At 38.6% G+C, this 17,982-nt stretch overlaps 1 pseudogene; it reads left to right on the top strand.

The window, feature by feature from the left end:
* Positions 1-279: 279 nt before the first annotated feature.
* On the top strand, positions 280-591 carry LOC127668400 (60S ribosomal protein L36-like; annotated as a pseudogene).
* Positions 592-17,982: the final 17,391 nt, after the last annotated feature.

Raw genomic sequence — 17,982 nt, 5'->3', positions numbered from 1 at the left:
AGAGACAAAGAAGTATAATGTCTATTTGCAATAGACTAATAAATAGAAAACCTGTTTATTTTTTCTATTGTTGTCTATGCTATATTATTTATAGAAAATAATGAAATAAACCTAGTCCTCCACAAACCATGAAGTGCACAATATATGATAAAGGTAAACGGACGGAGCCTGGATAATCAAGTAGAAGGAACTAGCAACTTCCAGGAAAGTAGGTTAGAGAATAAGCTTGAAATAACAAACTGGGCTTCCTGTCCTGGCTGTGGTAGGAGAGCAGCAGCCATGGCCCTGCGCTACCCCATGGCCATGGCCTCAACAAAGCCACAAGGTGAAGAAGAACATCAGGGAACCAAGACACAGCCGGCCTCGGGGCGCCTCACCAAGCGCACCAAGTTCGTGAGGGATGCGATCCAGGAGGTGCAGGGTTTCGCTCCCCAAGAGCAGCGCGCCCTGGAGTCGCTCAGTGTCCACAGACACCTGCTCACTCTAGTTCATCAAGGAGAGGGTGGGCGCGCACATCTGGGCCACGAGAAAGCGGGAGGAGCTGGCAATGTCCTGGCAGCCATGAGGAAGGCAGTCGCCAAGGAAGATTGATGAACCATCCCCCATAAAAGATAGTTCCAAAAAAAGAAAAAAAGAACAAAATGGTAGTCTGCAGAGTTTCAGCAGGTGCACATTTTATTTCCTTTCCTATCACTGCAGTTTACCTGTCTAGACAACTGTCATGGAGGTTTTTATCCTTCAAAAGAAGCAAATTCACTTGCCTTCATGGGCAGGATAATTTGTTTATAAACATTAATATTTGACTTGTCATATGTTCATTTGCTTTTTTGGGCAGGAAACCCTGTAGCACAGGGTGACATAATAAGTTATATAAGATGATACAGGATTTCTGCTCTACTTTTCACTGGATCTGGATACTGAGATTGCAAAGATTCAGCACCAGCAAGTTTTATGCAGTGCTGAGGACAAATATCAAAACTTTGTGTCTGTTAACCCAGTAATTTACCAACTGAGTTGTACTACGAATTCTGTGTATTTCATTTAATCAGAGCAAAATGCTTCTCATTATTTAAAAATGTGTGTCACAGCAGAACTGAAAAAAATTAGAACACCATAGATGCAAAGTTGTGCTGACTCGTCTAGTTCAGGCCTGTGTTCAAAACTAGGAAAAGAGAGAGAAGAGAGATGAAGACACCAAGAGTGATAGAGTGAGTAGAATTTTATCTCAGAAATTAAAATAATCTGCACATGATTGGGGTCTGGGATTATGCTGGTTAATATTTTGTCTAACAGAGTCAAACAGGGTGACATTACATATATTATATTCATCTCGCATAATGAAATCATGACCCCCAAACACATGTTCTTTACACTTGCAGTTCCTAAAATTTCAGGGACAATAATATCCAGTCTCAAGGCTGAGGTGAGAAATTGTGCTCATAATGATTGCTTCATGCTGGGGATTTGTGAGAACACATTCTCAGATACTGTAATAGGGCCTCACAAATGAAAAGAATAAGATTCTTTAACAATGAAAATAAATGTATTAGTAAGAAGCCTTTGAGATTGAACAACCCTACACTGACCTGAGCCTTGTGTTCTTTCTTTGAGCTGTTTTCCAGAGCTCTGTAAAACGTAAAAAAGCCAGAGGCTGAGGCACTGATCCAGGAAGCTTTGCCCTGTAGCAAAGAGGAACTACACCCGTGACAGGGCAGATTCTAAGGTAATCAGTAAGGTTGTGTGTAAGGAAGTTTGAATGTCTGTGAATTTGTAGCACAGCAAACGTGCCCCTTATACCACAAATACAACATTTTGTTCAGGTAGAATGTAATAGGCATTGGATTTCTGAAACCATACAGAAAACAGGATTGTAAACTACCACAGTAACTCTGCATATATGGTAATGAACAGCAGTAACACAAAGTTGTCCATAATTCTTTCTTTGTTATTAAAGAGCCTGTTATAGTAGTGAGGTAATCTGATTTCTGATGTTACGTTTACTTAGCATTACTTGAGTTAACAAGTTTTGGATATACATGAGTTTATAGTGTGGATGCTCATATGCACTGCACATGTGTTGGCACTCACTACACATGTGTACACTTGCTAATGTGTAGGGAAGCTGAGGTTGACAAGACTCTCTTCCTTGACTCTCTGTCTTATAAATTAAGCTTGCTGCATTGTCCAGATCAGCTAGCTGCTTGCTCCTAAGTTTCTGTCTGTGCCTCTGAGAGAGAATTACAGGCCAGCTTATATGCCTAAAACTCTGTTCATCTGCAGTACATTATTTACAAGAAAGAGTAATTATGCTGTCTTCTTAGTCACTTTCCATCACAGTGCACCCTTCACATTCATCTCCACACAGTTTTGTAGTAGTGATTCCCATCAATATGTACTTGGTATGTTTTACAACAATATTCAGGAACAATATTCATTATTTTGAATTCAGTCATTTTCTTAAAGTTCTGTATTGAATCTCGAGATTACAAAGTCCTAAAAGGAAAACAATAGACAACCTTCAAATAATGTATTCAGCTATTTCTTCTCATGTGTGCTTGTAAGTTTTTTTCTTAGATCCACATATCTTTTCCTCGGATTCTTCGAGTATTCTCTTTGAAAATAATTCAATTAAAGTAAATGAGTGAAATGTATTTGTTTAAGATTTATATTGCATACTATTTCTCTATAGCATACCATTGTATAAACAATATGCTGTCCCATATTTTAACATACATTTTCCTACAGAAAAAATATTCTATTTGATTTGGCATGATGAGATTAATGAGCTTGCAGGTTTTTTTTTTTTTACTGTAACTTATGTCTTTTCTATTTATGACAACATTAGAAACCTATATTACTTGCATCACACTTACAACTTTCTATAAACATCGATCATTTTCTATATGACATGGAAATGATGTCAAGATTGTTATGGAGATAAATACAGTTTCTTTCACATGTTGTTTATTTAAATATAATGTTTATTATGCAATGTAATACGTGTTCCCCTATAAATGAAATTAATTATCTTTCCATTTTTGCTCTTAGAGTTTGAAGATATGATTTTCAAGTCATCTTGAATTCCAGATCTTCTTGGCATAGCTGCCTAAGTGTTGGAATTAAAGGTATGTCCTATCATGCCCATGCGGTGATCCTGTTAAAAATGCAGTGGATTAACTTACTGGGACACTTAGAACATTTAAACAATAAATGTTGATTTTTGTCCACAGTTTAGACATCCAGGAGCAGGTCAGGTGTTCTGAGGCATAGAGATATTGAGGAGAAGATGGAAGTGATGGCAGTTTGTTTGCATGACTGCCTTCATATTGAGGCTTGATTGTAGCTGTAGAGTCTAAGCTTACTACAGGGCTTCTTGGGAGGCCTTGATTCTTAGAGGCTTGCAGCAGAGTTCTTCCCTACCATCCCAGGCAGACATATTCCCATATTCTTTTCAACTACATGTTTCCTTTCCTACCATGAGGGTAAACTGAGGTACAGTGTCTTTCATAACCTAAAATCATCATTTTTGCCATATGCTGTCAGATACACAAGGCTGCAGTACAGTGCTGGAAGGGACTACATAATCAGTACTCAACATTCTGTCATCTGCTTCCACACTGTACAGTTTAGTTCATTATGACAAGAATCCATATCACTTGCCATACTGTGCCAGTGCCTAGGAGTCTGTCACTAACTGTGACTTAGACCACAGCAGGAGAGTTTCATTTTGCTTAGAGTTTGAACTGACACAGCCCATCTTGGTTTAGGAGGTATGGGTCAGCTAGCCACGTTACATCTACTCATGAATCAGAGAGGGATGAAAGGCAGTGCTCAGCTTATTTTTTCCTTTTTAATCTGTCAAGGATCACAGCCCTTGAGAGCATGGACCCACATTCAGGGTGTGTTTTCTCTCCCCAGATAAGCTTTCCTGAAAACATACTGAAAGATATACCTAAAGATATGTTTCTATGGCAATTTTAAATTCACTCAAGTTGATAGTTGATATTTACCATTGTAGAAGAGATGGAATAGTTACTAGTCAGTGACAATTCTGAAATTATATTTAGCCACAATTAACTACTTCGAAGAGGCTGAAATTCCACCCTTACATCTTATTACTAAGGCCTTAGGCATACCTGTATAAAACTCTACTCTAGATGTTTCCAATATCATAAGAAAAGAAGCTACATATATTTAGCAATCATATAGCCTGCTATATTAATAAGTATGTTTGCTGTCCAAGTTATAGGGAAACGACATCATCTCATAATTGTGCTTCCCATTATGACACTGGCTAGATTAACTGATTAGTCATATAATCAATGTTTGCTATTTTTGAGAAGGCATTACTCTTATCCATATAAATTTGAGCTACTTAAATAAAAATAATTTTCATTTTATAAAACTTTGAAGTTTGTTAGAAATAAAAATTCCTAATCAAATATGAAAAAGAAGATAATGAAAAGAAATCCTGTATGCCGGAACATGATTTTAGCCCTGCCTCTTGTAAGGCAGGAGGAGGGAGATCAACCCAGGTCTGAGACTGTCTTGACACAATAGTGAGATCAAGTTGCAAAGCTAATGATATAAACTCCAAGGAAAGTGGTTAAAAAATGATTGCATATTGAAGCTCCATGTCCATAGAAATATCTTAAAGTCTTAGAGGATGGCCATTCCATTGCAGATAGACACCATGAAATTATGGAAGGGAAAACAATATGATCCTTAACGCCTTTCCCATAAGCTACCAGTCAGCACACACTCCCTTTCCTCAACTTCAACCATTGTTGCAACTTCATTTTAAATGCATGTACAATCATAACTGGTTGTTTCTCTTTCACATTTCCTTTTTAATTAGGTGTTTTCTTTATTTACATTTCAAATGTTATCTCCTTTCCACATTTCACCTCCCCAAACGCCCTATTCTCTACCCCCTCACCCTGCTCACTAACCCACCCACTCACATTACTCTTACTACATCACCTACACTGGGGCAATGATCCATTACAGGTCCAAGTGCCTCTCCTCTCATTGATATCCAACCAGACCATCCTCTCCTTGTGTACTCTTTGGTTGGTGGTTAAATAGCTGAAAGCTCTGAGGGTACTTGTCAGTTAATATCATTGTTCCTCCTATGGGGATGCAAACCCCTACAGCTCCTTGGGACCTTTCTCTAGCTCCTCCATTGGGCACCCTTTGCTCAGTTCAATGGTTGGTTGAGAGAATCCCCCACTGTATTTGTAAGGTACTGGCAAGGCCTCTCACGAGACTGCTATATCAGGCTCCTGTCAGCTAGCACTGTTGTCATGCACAATAGTGTCTGTGTTTGGTAACTGTATATGGAATGGATTCCTATTTGGGGGCAATCTCTGTAAGGTCATTCCTTCCCTCTCTGCTCAACACTTTGTTTCTAGTCTTTGATTGCTGCTTCCTGGTATTGTTGTTGTTAAAAGTGGAGTTCTGTTTATGTGGCTACCGTCTTATTGGTCTGTTAATGGAAGATTACATTATTGCTTTTTCTAGTGTAGTTTCCATCATTCTGTTGGAGTTTTCTATGTATTATTCTTTGAAGGGCTGGATTTGTGGAACAATATTGTATAAATTTGGTTTTGTCATGGAATATCTTGATTTCTTCATTACGGTAATTGAGAATTTTGCTGGATAGAGTAGTCTAGGCTTTATTTGTGTTCTCTTAGGGTCTGAATGAGATCTGTCCTGGACCTTCTAGCTTTCATTGTGTCTGGTAAGAAGTCTGGTGTAATTCTGATAGGTCTGTATTTATTGTTTTTTTAGAATATTCTTAATATTTTAATTGAGGATACATGATTAAATTACATAAAATTTGGTCTATTAACACCACAAATAAGAAAAGTAAAACAAAATATAATGTAAACAAATGCAAAACAGAACAAGGTAAATATGTAAGAAATAAAAATAATGGTACTTATTAAAACTACATTACAAGGAATATTAAATGTGGTCACATTATTCTTTAAAAACATAAAACTTTCCTGATCTATGAAAAAGAAAGTTCTCATAATACATTGTCTATAAGAAACATAGGCTAAAGGGTTCTGGAAGGATGTACCAAGTTGACAGTGAAAGACACAAAAATGAACTAGGGCAGCTACATCGGTTTCAGACAAAGTGGATGTCATTAATATAATAAATTGTCATTACTTAAATAGGGTTTGTAACATAAATGCTTTTCTTACATTTTGAAGGTTTACGGTTCCATGATGGAGTCACTGGAAGTGTTGAGTTCACGATCTCACTTATGCATGGCAGCTTCTTGCTGTCTTTCTACAACCATGAAACGAGCTCCTTGTCCCTCTCTGGACTGTTATTGGAGGGAAAGTGACCCAGAAGTGACATCACTGCTGGAATCCCAGCTCTCTCCTGGCAGGCTGTGCTCAGAGGGCAATGAAACCACCCAGCTCCAGGGTGCAGATGGTGAGTGGAAGGATCCTTTCCCAGATGCTCTACTCATCTTATGTCCTGTGACTCTCCCACAGTTCTTATTTTAGATTTGCTGTCTTTATCCATTTGTTACCCTATGTTCTAACAAGGAGTCTTGGAAAGGCTCCTATTCTCCCACCATTAAGGTACTTTGAACTTTGAACCAGAAGTTATCTATGATCCCAATATGAAATACCATTCTCAATATCCATTCACAAAATATTAGACAGTAGTGTGGGCCAACTGCATTTCTAATCAGACAAGTATGAAGTTTTCATTGCCTGTTGACATTTCTGGGATCTGAAGTGTTTGTCACTACTTATAGTATTACCCTTGCACTCAAAATCAGCCTGCAACTACATGCGTTCCAGAAGCAGTCTGTTCTGAACAGCCGCTCTAAAAATCAATCTGTCTATAAAAATCCAGCCTTGCTAAGGGTAATGGCAGCATTGGCATTTCTTTCCCTAGCTGAATGAGAGAACGGAGGCCTTCAGTGTCCAATTCTTTAAAGAAAGTAAATATACACATATTAGAAGCTCCAAATGCATCATTATTTATATCTTTACATTTTACATTTTTTACCATTTTAAAAGGTACAGTGAAGTCATTAATTGAATATATATTATGTTCAGGAACTTTCCCCCTGTGCCCATGTCCTCAAGGATCTTCCCCGGTTTCTCATGCATCTGATGGGAAAAAATGCAAAGATAGACAATCAGACATTATGCATGCAGAGGGACTGAGATACAGAATGTCCGACAGACAGACACACACACACACAGAGAGAAAAGAGATAGAGGCATAAAGAGAGAGAGAGACAGAGACAGAAAGAGCCAGAGACAGAGAGACAGAAAGAGAGAAAGAGCAGCACCCAACTCCATATGAGATTTCTCCATTAAATACCCCTCCTCAGAGCTCAAGGAATCCTGAAGAAGAAAAATAAGAATAAATAATATACATACCATAGGATAGACTAGACACAAGGAGAACAAAGCCTTCTAAGTCAACTGATCAAAACTTATTTGTACACACAGATGGTGAGGCAGCAGACATTGGGTGTATTGGTGTTTGCAAAGTCTTTCCAAAACCTATCTTTCAGTTTAGTATTTTATAGGACTCCTGAATGTGTAAAAATATGTCTCAGTTTCTTGAGCTCTTTTCTTCTTTTGGTTTGCCAAATCTTACTTTGTTGAGCTTTTCTGTGTGGTAACCTAAGTTTCATTCTTAAATTCAATATACAGATCTAAAAGAAACCACCTTCCTGAAATTATCTGCTGACCTCCAACCATTTATCCCTTTATGATCAATATCGAACACACAAACAAACAAATGTGAAGTATCTTAGGTGAGGGTTAGATAGATGCTTTAGTGATTAAGAGCATGCACTACTCTTTCAGAAGACCCGACTGTAGTTTTTAGTACTTCATAAGCTGGCTCACAACCGTGAAAGTAGAAGGTAACATAAAGCAACATCTGAAATTGTCTTGTGACCTTCACATTTGCATGCTGTGTGCACATATCCATCCATTGTTCAGGTGACATTCCTTACTGTATATGAAGGTGCATCTCTGTATTTTCAATTGTTAAATCTGTACTGATAAAGAGCTAAGTGATGGCAGGAGTTTGATACTGTCATTTTTGAACCATCACTGTGCTTTAGATTTTAAATTTTGCTGATTTAAAGTTTGCTGACTTTGCTCAAAACATGAATGTCATTGCCTGATGGCAATACAAGAGATATTCTGGCACTGTCTTACTGCTAATTGCTAATTATAAATATCTGACAGCCAATAGAAAGGTCAAAACTACTGGGATTGACCAGGGCACGAGACAGACAGAGGGGACAAAAGCAGATGCAGGAGTATGAAAAAATACTGATGGAAGCAGAAGATAGGGAACAGAGCTGTAAACAGTGAGAACCAAATGGGCAGGTAGATTGTTGTACAACTTGAAGTAAGTTGAAATGAGCTCTCCCATCAAAATGCCTATAGCTTTGACCTAAACAGAAATCTATGTTTTATTTATGCTGTAAGCTGCTCTGTGAAAAGCCCTGTTTTCACCTATGCTCACAACAATACACACCTGCAAAACAGTATGTGATGCAGCTTCTTGGGTGTATGGATGATTAAACTGATGGACAATCTCATGGTTTCCTACACAGAGGAATCCAGAGAAGCTTCCATCCCTCTTCCAAACACAATTGACCTTCCTGCCTAACAAGTGTAGCCCAGCCTTCTCACATCTCTCTCTTGCTCAAATACCCTTTGAGCCTTGGTAACAGGCTCTCAGGGCAGCAATAGAGCCCCTGAGAACAAAGTCTTTGATTTATTGCTTGTGCTGTATGCATAGAGGCAGAGAAGGCCCACACAGAACTAAGTACAAATGTATGAATGCTCACATCTACAAGCATAATCTCTCACTCATGGAGACCCTCATCTCTGTACATACTCATGTATCACACACAATTGGAGAAACCTCCCATGACAGAGAGGCACATGTAGACACACATACTGCAGAATGGTTGTTTACAATTGTATAGCCATTTACTCTACTGTACACTTGAGAAACTGCCCTGAGTCACCATGAAACCAGACTTGTATGTTAGTTCATGATAACTGTGGCATCCACTGCTTCCTCCTTTTCCTGGACTTCCATCAACCACTGTTTAATCATGTTCTCTTTCAGATATCTCTGGATAAAATAGCTAATGGTCCTGGAATGCAAACTGTATGACCAGTGTGGTGGCCAATCTTTCAGCCTTTTACATCTATCAAGATAGCAGTGTCACAGATGGAGGTAGATGCATAGTGCTCTCACAAGGCAGAGAGGGGAGAGGCACTCAACAGAAAGCAACAGGCATGCCACTTACTTCATTCAGCTTAGAATCTCTGTCTCCTCAGTTGGCTCCAGTCAGTCTGTGGAGAACTTCATCCCTCTGCTCCCTCGGAATCTCTCTTGACCAATTAAAGGTAAGTTGTCTAAGAGACATGGCAACACAGCTTGTGAGCAATGAGTATTTCTTTATGGTCACCTGTCCCTTTGCCTAACTGTGAAGTATCTTTTAGCCTCTGGTTCCTATATTGATGATTTGTGAGGTTTGGTTCTCCAGAACTTGAGCATGCTATATTAGTAACTCAGGTCTAAATAGAACATCAACATCACTGTCACTCAAACCTCAGTGAAGCTGAGGCAAGAAAATCATATGGCTAGCCTGCCTTATATGGAAATTCTACCTCAAAAAATGCATGATTGTCATTCAGAAATGTCACTGTACCTGACATCTCATAGACTACAAATGCCTCTTACTATGCTAACAGGAAAATGTCAGCAGCAAGGAGGATAAACTGCTCTTTAAGTGTGTTAATGAAATCACCTGAGAGGTTCTTTGCTTGTTGATGGAGAATCACCAAAATATCAACACATTCCTCCTCTCCTCTCTAGAATTGGCTTTACTTTCGATCAGGTCTAACTATGTAAACCAAACTACCTAGATATCTTGGTATATTTCTGTCTCTATCCCAAGAAGCAGGACTTGAGATGTCTTCTGGGTGACTTACCTGATTAAACAATAGGAAAATTGGCAAGATTTCCTATCTTCCAATATCTCCAACAGGTCTTCAACTTGTAGCCACAAGGTCTCCCCAGAAAACACATTCAGAGTCTACAACATAAATACTATTATTCTTTCTCTGGTTCAAATTAAGGAGAGCTAATGGATGAGTAGGAAGTCCTTACCCAACTGGTTAAAATGCTCCATGTTCTTCTCTTGCTGTCTTGGGTTTTTCAGGGACTTTAAGCTTCCCCTAGAACTCCACACTCTCTACTTCCCCATGGGTTCTCTGCCTGATCCCCCACCCGACATCCAGGTACATGCATCAAGACTGAGGAAATCCAGGCAGGCTCTTGAGCAGGTAAATGCTTATAGAGTTCTACGTTTAAGGATTTCTATTTATTTTGTTTCTCAGAAGACTTTGTGCATGTGAATTTTTGGTCTATATGTAGGTATATGAATTCATTACTAGAGCCAAGGTTACCCAAGAAAATTAGGAATTGAGTAGAGAACTTATGAGCAAACATATGGGAGATGAGATCAAATAGGATCCATATTGAATGAGTTTTTTTGGAATGAGCCATGTCTGGATCCTCATGCACTGTCCATAAATTAATTTGTACTCTGCAGAGAATTGGAGATCAGAATGCTTTGTGTCCTCCTCATGTTTTGATCTAGGAACATTTACAAGTGATGACCTGGCCCCTCAGCCTAGTCCTGTACTTCTAGTACCACCTCACTTACAACTCTGCACTGGCTAGCAGCAAGTCGGTCTGGGGATTGGGTTGTGTCTATGTGTACAGGGCCAGCTGTGATATGAAAAGACCTAAACTGTGTCTTCACTTAGACCAACAAGCAAGGAGAGGTGAGAATAATAGGGAAGGATCTAATAGGAGAAGTGAAGAAAAAGTGTGTGTCTGGGACAGATGTGGAATGGAATGTAAGTATTGCAAAAAGGACACTTAGAGATTCACTTTCTGTCCTCATCTAGGCACAGACATGCAAAGGGACCAGTGGTAAGAAAACCTCTCGCTGTAGTGATGTAACAGTTATCAGTGTGGCATCCTTATATGATGCATTTGCTGAATGCAGACTTGTGGAAATAATTGAGAGTTCAGTATTCTCAGATAGCAATGGTTAGTGAGACCAGGGCTGCTCTTAAGGATCCAATAGGAATCACCCTGTCCACAGGCTTCAATATCCAAGCTGGAGACCATGAATCTTAAGTTAAAGGGAGGACCCTCTGCAGTGAACACTTGCAGCTTGTTTCAGCAACTGATGATTGTGTTCAAAAAATTCAGTCCCAGGAGTGAGAAAGTCACCTTGTACTTTTATTCAGTGAAGCCTGAAGCTACATAAACAATATAAGCTAGTACTATTTCTCTTGGTTACATACCAGAAGTAGATGGTAAGAACCTACTGTTGAAGAAACCACAGTTCAGTTTTGGTCCATAGAGAAATGAACTGAGTCTGGCAGACATCTGACTGCTGCCTTGCATTCTCTGTGAAGTGTGGTGCTATACATGGGAGAGAAGTCATGTTCTGACTACTAGTGGATTTTATCTGCTATTATTCTAACATGCTTGGTAGGATATGCCTACAGATTCAATCATGACAGTCTTGCTATAACAGTAACCAAAACGGTCTGGTTAAAATTTTGGCCATTAGACAAGATGAAATCCATACCTAGATCTTTAACCTGGTCCTAAACCCACACTCTGGTACATAACAGATCATGAAAAGACATACTGCTGTCTTTTTGGACATACTTTCAAACTGCTTCCTCAATGTGTCCATGTTCATAGATTAGTGCTACTTTTCCCAAAGGTCAGAGAAACAACTTTTGCAGGGTGATGTGTTAAGGTATAGACTAATTTACTCTCATTGGTTTTTTATTATTATTACTTGTATTTGTACTACTCTAATTATCCTTATCATTACTATCATTACTACTACTATTATTATTAATATTATTATGTAGACGTATACCTATTTCCTTAATTACCTCGAGTTGCTGAGAGCAAATGTTAAGTGTTTGACCCCAAATGAGACATTTAAATCACACAAATACACACCAGACGTAACTACTCAGAGGCCATGGTATAACATGACCTAGAAACAGTATAAAAGGTGGAAAATAGGAGAAGCGCTTTGAAAACGTCTGTTCTGGACAGGATAAGCCATTGCACTCATAAAAACCCAGCAACTGTGTTTACTTGCACTATACCTTTAAAAAGTGAAGCCCTTACAGCATGCTATCATACATATTAAAGAAGCTCCTAGTCCAGCTTTATAAGAACAGCTAATAATATCAAGTGTTTTGGGTATGAGGAGTCATTTTTCTTTAGGGGTATAGAGAGAAGAATTTTTCCAGCATCCATGGGACACCACAGGGAAGACATGCAACACACCTGATTGAACACAGCAGGTTTTATGTTTTTTGTTTTTGTGTTTGTTTTTAAATGTTACATGTCCCTTGGCTTCCAGGGACAAGGACCTTAGCACCATGCCTGACAAGCAGAGTTTGATCATGGAATCTAACATAGTAGTAGAAAATACCTGATGCCTTCAAGTGCTCCTGAACTCGAGAGAACCTCTAGCATATGTCCTCTAGAAGCAAAACAATAAACACATATACAGAAATACACACACACACACACACACACACACACACACACACACACACACAGAGAGAGAGAGAGAGAGAGAGAGAGAGAGCGAGAGACAGAGACAGAGACAGAGAAAGAGACAGAGAGAGAAAATAAATGTACATTTAAAGGAGACATGATAGTTGAAGAGATTTTTCTTTTTAAATTGGATTCTGTGCAATATGAGGGAAACATCAATGTGTTGTGATTAGCTTCACTTCTGAACAGGACCAAAGTCAGGAGCATTGAGTAGAATAGTTGACCACCCACAGGTCATAGTGAGCTTCTTTCTGCCAGTATGCCACCAGCAGTGAGTTTGTCCTGCCATCTCTTGTTGAGGACAGTATCTTTGTGTGAGGTGAATGCAAGTACTAGTCTCATTGATTAGGTCATTAAGAATTCAGGGAAGTCACATGCTGTAGGAACCATGTTCAGGCGAGCACATTACTCTGTGTAGGTCAGACAGATTTCCCTGCTGTATTGTCTTGTGTTTTGTGGCAAGATTTTTCAGTCAGTAGTTTATCCATCAGGACAACTTGGTTGTAGGACTGGACAAACTGGAGCAGGTGACATGGTGTATGAGGAGTGGAGAAAGTCTTCATCTTATTTATGTTCTATAAATGTGACAAATTCCACAGGGCTGTAGTCATCTTCTCTTGTCTTGCAGGGTTTGAGAGGTGGTCACTTTGTTACCAAAGTTCTTTTCACATCTGTGATGAACTGAAGATTCAATATGCAGTGAACATCACAGTACAAAGTCAGCACTTTAATGGTGTAAGCCTCACACAGCATCCTCAAAGGTTCTTCAGGGAGCCTAGCAGAAACACACATCCCTAGGATATTTTCTGGAAAATACATCTTTTTCGGTTTTCCATGATGTTGCAGTACCAGACTATAATAATCTCATGTAGGGAGACATCATATCATGCCGTTTGTACTAGAAACTCAATACCGATGGTTGACTCATTTCAGATTAAAGTCAATCCAAAAGCAATGAAGTTTCTATTGAGTCAGAAAATTCTTTTTTGTCTTCATTAATCCATTTCTCTCAGAGCAACATTCTGAGTAGATGAAAAATGTAGGCTTATGTCTGGGACCTTTGAGATGATTCCCTTCTGCAGTTGGTTAGTGAGTCTTGGAATTATAATCTGTCCCACATCTACCCTGTGACAGATGATGCAGACCAGTTTTGGGTGTACTGAATCCTTATATACAATGTATGCTCATGGTTCATGGCCAAAAATATTGTCTTAACCTCTTAATAAATATGTTTTATAACAAAATCAATTTCTAATTGTTATGAACTCCTAATACACTATCCTAACTTTAAATAAACCTCATATAGAAAAAATAGGTTTTCTTTTGGCCACCAAGTATAACCATCCAGACTGGTACACATACATGATGTAGATTAAACATTCAAGAGATAGAAGCAACATGTATAACATATTGAACATAACAGATATGTATACCATCCTACATACATACATATAACACATTCATATGTATAAAACACTCAGAGAGAGAGACATACATGTGTACAAGTACTCATGCACACACACACACACACACACACACACATACACTCACAACTGAAGGTGTTTGGGATTTGACTCATCTCAAATCTGTGACAGTCACCATGATGTTCCGGGTGGTGACATGACTGCAGTCCTGCAATTGGAGAAAAGGAAACGTGGATAAGTCGTGGTAAGCTCCAATTTTGAAACAACTTATACTTTTTATATTATAGCAAAGGAAAGTCTCATGTGATCTAGTCTACACTATATATCCTAGAGAGCACAGACCAATCTTGGTGTTAAACTCCTGACACCTGCTCTCCAGTACTGTATTATAGGAAAGCAGCACTTAGCAGATTCCAGAAGTGGAAATGCTGGGAACTGAATAGAGGGCCTAAAGTTTAAAACACAAGCAATCTCACTGCATAGCCCTGTCCCAATCCTCTAATGTAAAAAGCTAACTGTAGAGCAATAATTGTCATCTTAGAGGTGAGATTATCTTGTTGGTGGCAGCTATGGGAAAGGGGCTGGGACCCAGTACTCCTCCCTAGTTCTCCTCATGATCAGAGTCAGTGTGTCACCATATATCTTGGCACATATTTTTCAGAGTCACTTGCAAAATATTGCCTTATTAAAAGGATCAGTAAGTCTAGTGTATTATTGGAGTCATTGTATAAATCAGATGATAAAAGTTATCTAATAGTCTTTGAGGGATGCTTAAATATGGCATACAAAAACATGAGGAGTAATCAGTCTGACTCAGTTTGGCGACATAGTGTCAGATAGCTTTAAACTCATGATTCACCTGCTATAGCTGTCCTGCTGCTGGCTTTGTCAGTATGCTTTACATTGGCCAGAAACAGAAAGTGTTGTTGCAACTTGGAACCTTGGGATTAGATTTCTAGGCATTCTTTTTATAATCATGCAATCTCTTTTAACTTTGCAATACTTAACATTGTTATATTACAAGACAGAGCTATGCAGTTTAGAACACATCTGTTCGGATCTTCTTCCTCCCATCTGACTGAAAAATGTTCTCTGCTTTTGGTCCATGAGAGTACTCAACTGGGAACAAGGGAGATGATAAAATGTGCAACAGAATCCACTGATCTTATACAGAAGCAGGCACTGCACAATCACCTGACTCCAGATCTAGGACATCTGACAAACTCTTCTCAGCACTAAAGGTACTGAACCCACAGATAACAGGCTTAAAGTGAAAATGGTATCCGCTTTCACTAGTCTACACAATGATGGTACAGAAAGAAACATAGAAATATACATGTTTTACAAAAAAAAATCTTAAATTTTATTAGGTCTTAATTTTTGTTATAATCAAGAGTATAATGATATATATATATATATATATATATATATATATATATATATATACATACATGTATTATGACACATATAAAGCACACATACACAGAGAGACAGAGACAGAAAGACAGACTGACTCTTGGAATTAGCAGTCTGATATAGGATCTTAGATTACTTTGCATCTCTGTGACTGAATTTCTGGTTCTTATATATTTTATGGGACAGGTTCTGGTCCTTTCACTATGTTGCTACATTTCCTTTGAATCTAAACTCAATGGAAGAGCCCTGGCTGATATGCAATAAAGTGAAAGAATCTTGCTATCTGGGGCTGATCTGACACACAGAGATCTGATCATACTAAGTGTGTGACCAGAGAAAATAATATGGGAGAAGAAACTACCTCCCTAGAGAGTTAGAACCATACTCTTCCAGAAAAAAATTCCTGGTCAAAATTTGCATAATTAACATATCTTGCATATTTTCCATTTGCATTCAGATCGCTGACTGGGAGTTAGTTAATGACATTGATAAAGCATTAAATAAGCTAATGGATTTCATAATTTGTTCTTTTCCTCATGTTACTGGGGATGGAATTCGGAGCCTCAAGCATGCTGCTCTCACACTCTGACCCTGAAGTACACTCAAGTTTTGCTTCCTTAATCTTATCTTGATGTTATTAGTTACCCCAGATATCAGGTTTGAGGGACAGAAAGGACTAGCATCTCAGAGACAGTCAATGACTAGATTTCAAATATGAGAAAACTTATATCCACTGATACCTGCATCCTAGATATTTGGTTATTGTGAATTGTTAAGAAGAGGGTGGTGAAGATGAACTGCCAGGAGGGTAAGGAAAAAATGATGAACCCAATCAGCACTGTGTCCTGCTTGAAAACACGGCCTTGATTACTTGTACAAAGATACATACACAGAAGAGAGCTGTGTCCTGTCTGTGGGTGTGGAACCCTCTCCGTGGACAATCAGATATTTCTTGTAGTCCAATAGGTGTCAGTGTGAAAATTCCAGTTCTGAAATGAGAAAAGGCAGACACAGTTGCACACAATTGCCTCCAAGTCCTAGTTTCCTCTGTCTCTCTTTTCTACCTTTCTCTCTACCGTTTTCTTTTGTTTGTTTTCTTTTACTCATTTCTCTCTTTTTCTTAGATGTCTCTTTTTTCTTATATGTCTCTCCCTCTTTCTCTTTTACCGTCTCATCTCTCTCAAAACCTCCTATCTCTCTTCTCATCTTCTTTGAACAGTGTTTCCCTTCTATTTTAGTAACTGCGGACTATGTCTGCCTATTGTAATTGATCATGGTCCACGCTGTCCTCCTCCTAGACCTTGACATCCATGTCCTAGTTTTAATTATCCACTAGTTTCTTAGTGTTTCTCCTTTCTTTTTTTCTTTGATGTCTTTCCCCCTGATCTTCCACCTACACTTTCTTATTTATTTATTCATTCATTCATTTATTCACTTTCCTTCCTTTTGTCATATATAAGCATCTCTGTCTCTCTGTCTCTGGATCCCTTTCTTGCACGATAATCTAAGTGGGCAGAGGAAGTCAACAGTAGAAATATGTAGGAAGAACAATGTAGCAATGAGTTAGGTCTGTTTAAACCAATAAATTTGAGGCAGAAGGGACAAAATTCTAAAACCAGAGCAATCTTATTCCTGTAGCACATCAAGTGTACAAAAATATTATAAAAGAAAGCAGGATGATTCATTGCTTGCCCAATACTACCTCTCCTGAAGAATTCAGAATAACACAGCATTGTGAAATAAAAGACATAAAACTCTTATACAGTGTTTTCTGTGGAATTTGTTCAATCTCTGCCTCTTGAGTAAATTTCTTGAGAGGTTGTCTTAGAAAACCAGCAGTGGTGTCATCTTATCTTTTAAGAGTGGCTGGTGATCATTAGACTATGCACCTTAAAGGAAGGCTATCATAGCAATCAATTAAGACATTCTGTACATAGACAATTTTTAAATAGTTTGGAGCCATTGACAATTTTGTAATTCTAAATTCCAGACTTGAATCTCACATACTTACTGTTTATACTTGGGAGCACACACCACAGCTATGGATTCAGGGAGCATCGTTTGGTATGCAAAATGTGTGTGTAGATCTACACTTGACAAAAAGGCTGTCTGGGTTGGATGGGTCTGAGAAGACAAAAGAAGTCAAGAATTGTAAGTTAGCCCAGTCAGCTATGGTTGATCCAGCAAGGAAGGGAGGCCATGGATCATTAACAATCTGTTCTCTCCTGTGATTTCCAAAATCTCTCCATTCAGAACCACATCTGTCATGTGGAAAAGGAAAATTGAACCATCTGCCTGATAATACTATGACTCTTTCCTTTACTTCCCTCCCATTCTCACTGGGCCACCAGATGTAACTACCCATCAGACGAATACATTCATGAGTCCACACTTACAGGTAGTAATCACATTTCTGCACAATGAACACAAAGTACTGCTAGAATTG

Source organism: Apodemus sylvaticus, chromosome 18, assembly GCF_947179515.1.
Source record: "Apodemus sylvaticus chromosome 18, mApoSyl1.1, whole genome shotgun sequence".
NCBI classification, from domain to species: Eukaryota; Metazoa; Chordata; class Mammalia; order Rodentia; family Muridae; genus Apodemus; species Apodemus sylvaticus.
The sequence above is the reverse complement of the archived record's forward strand: the minus strand, read 5'-3'. Positions and strand labels throughout refer to the sequence as shown.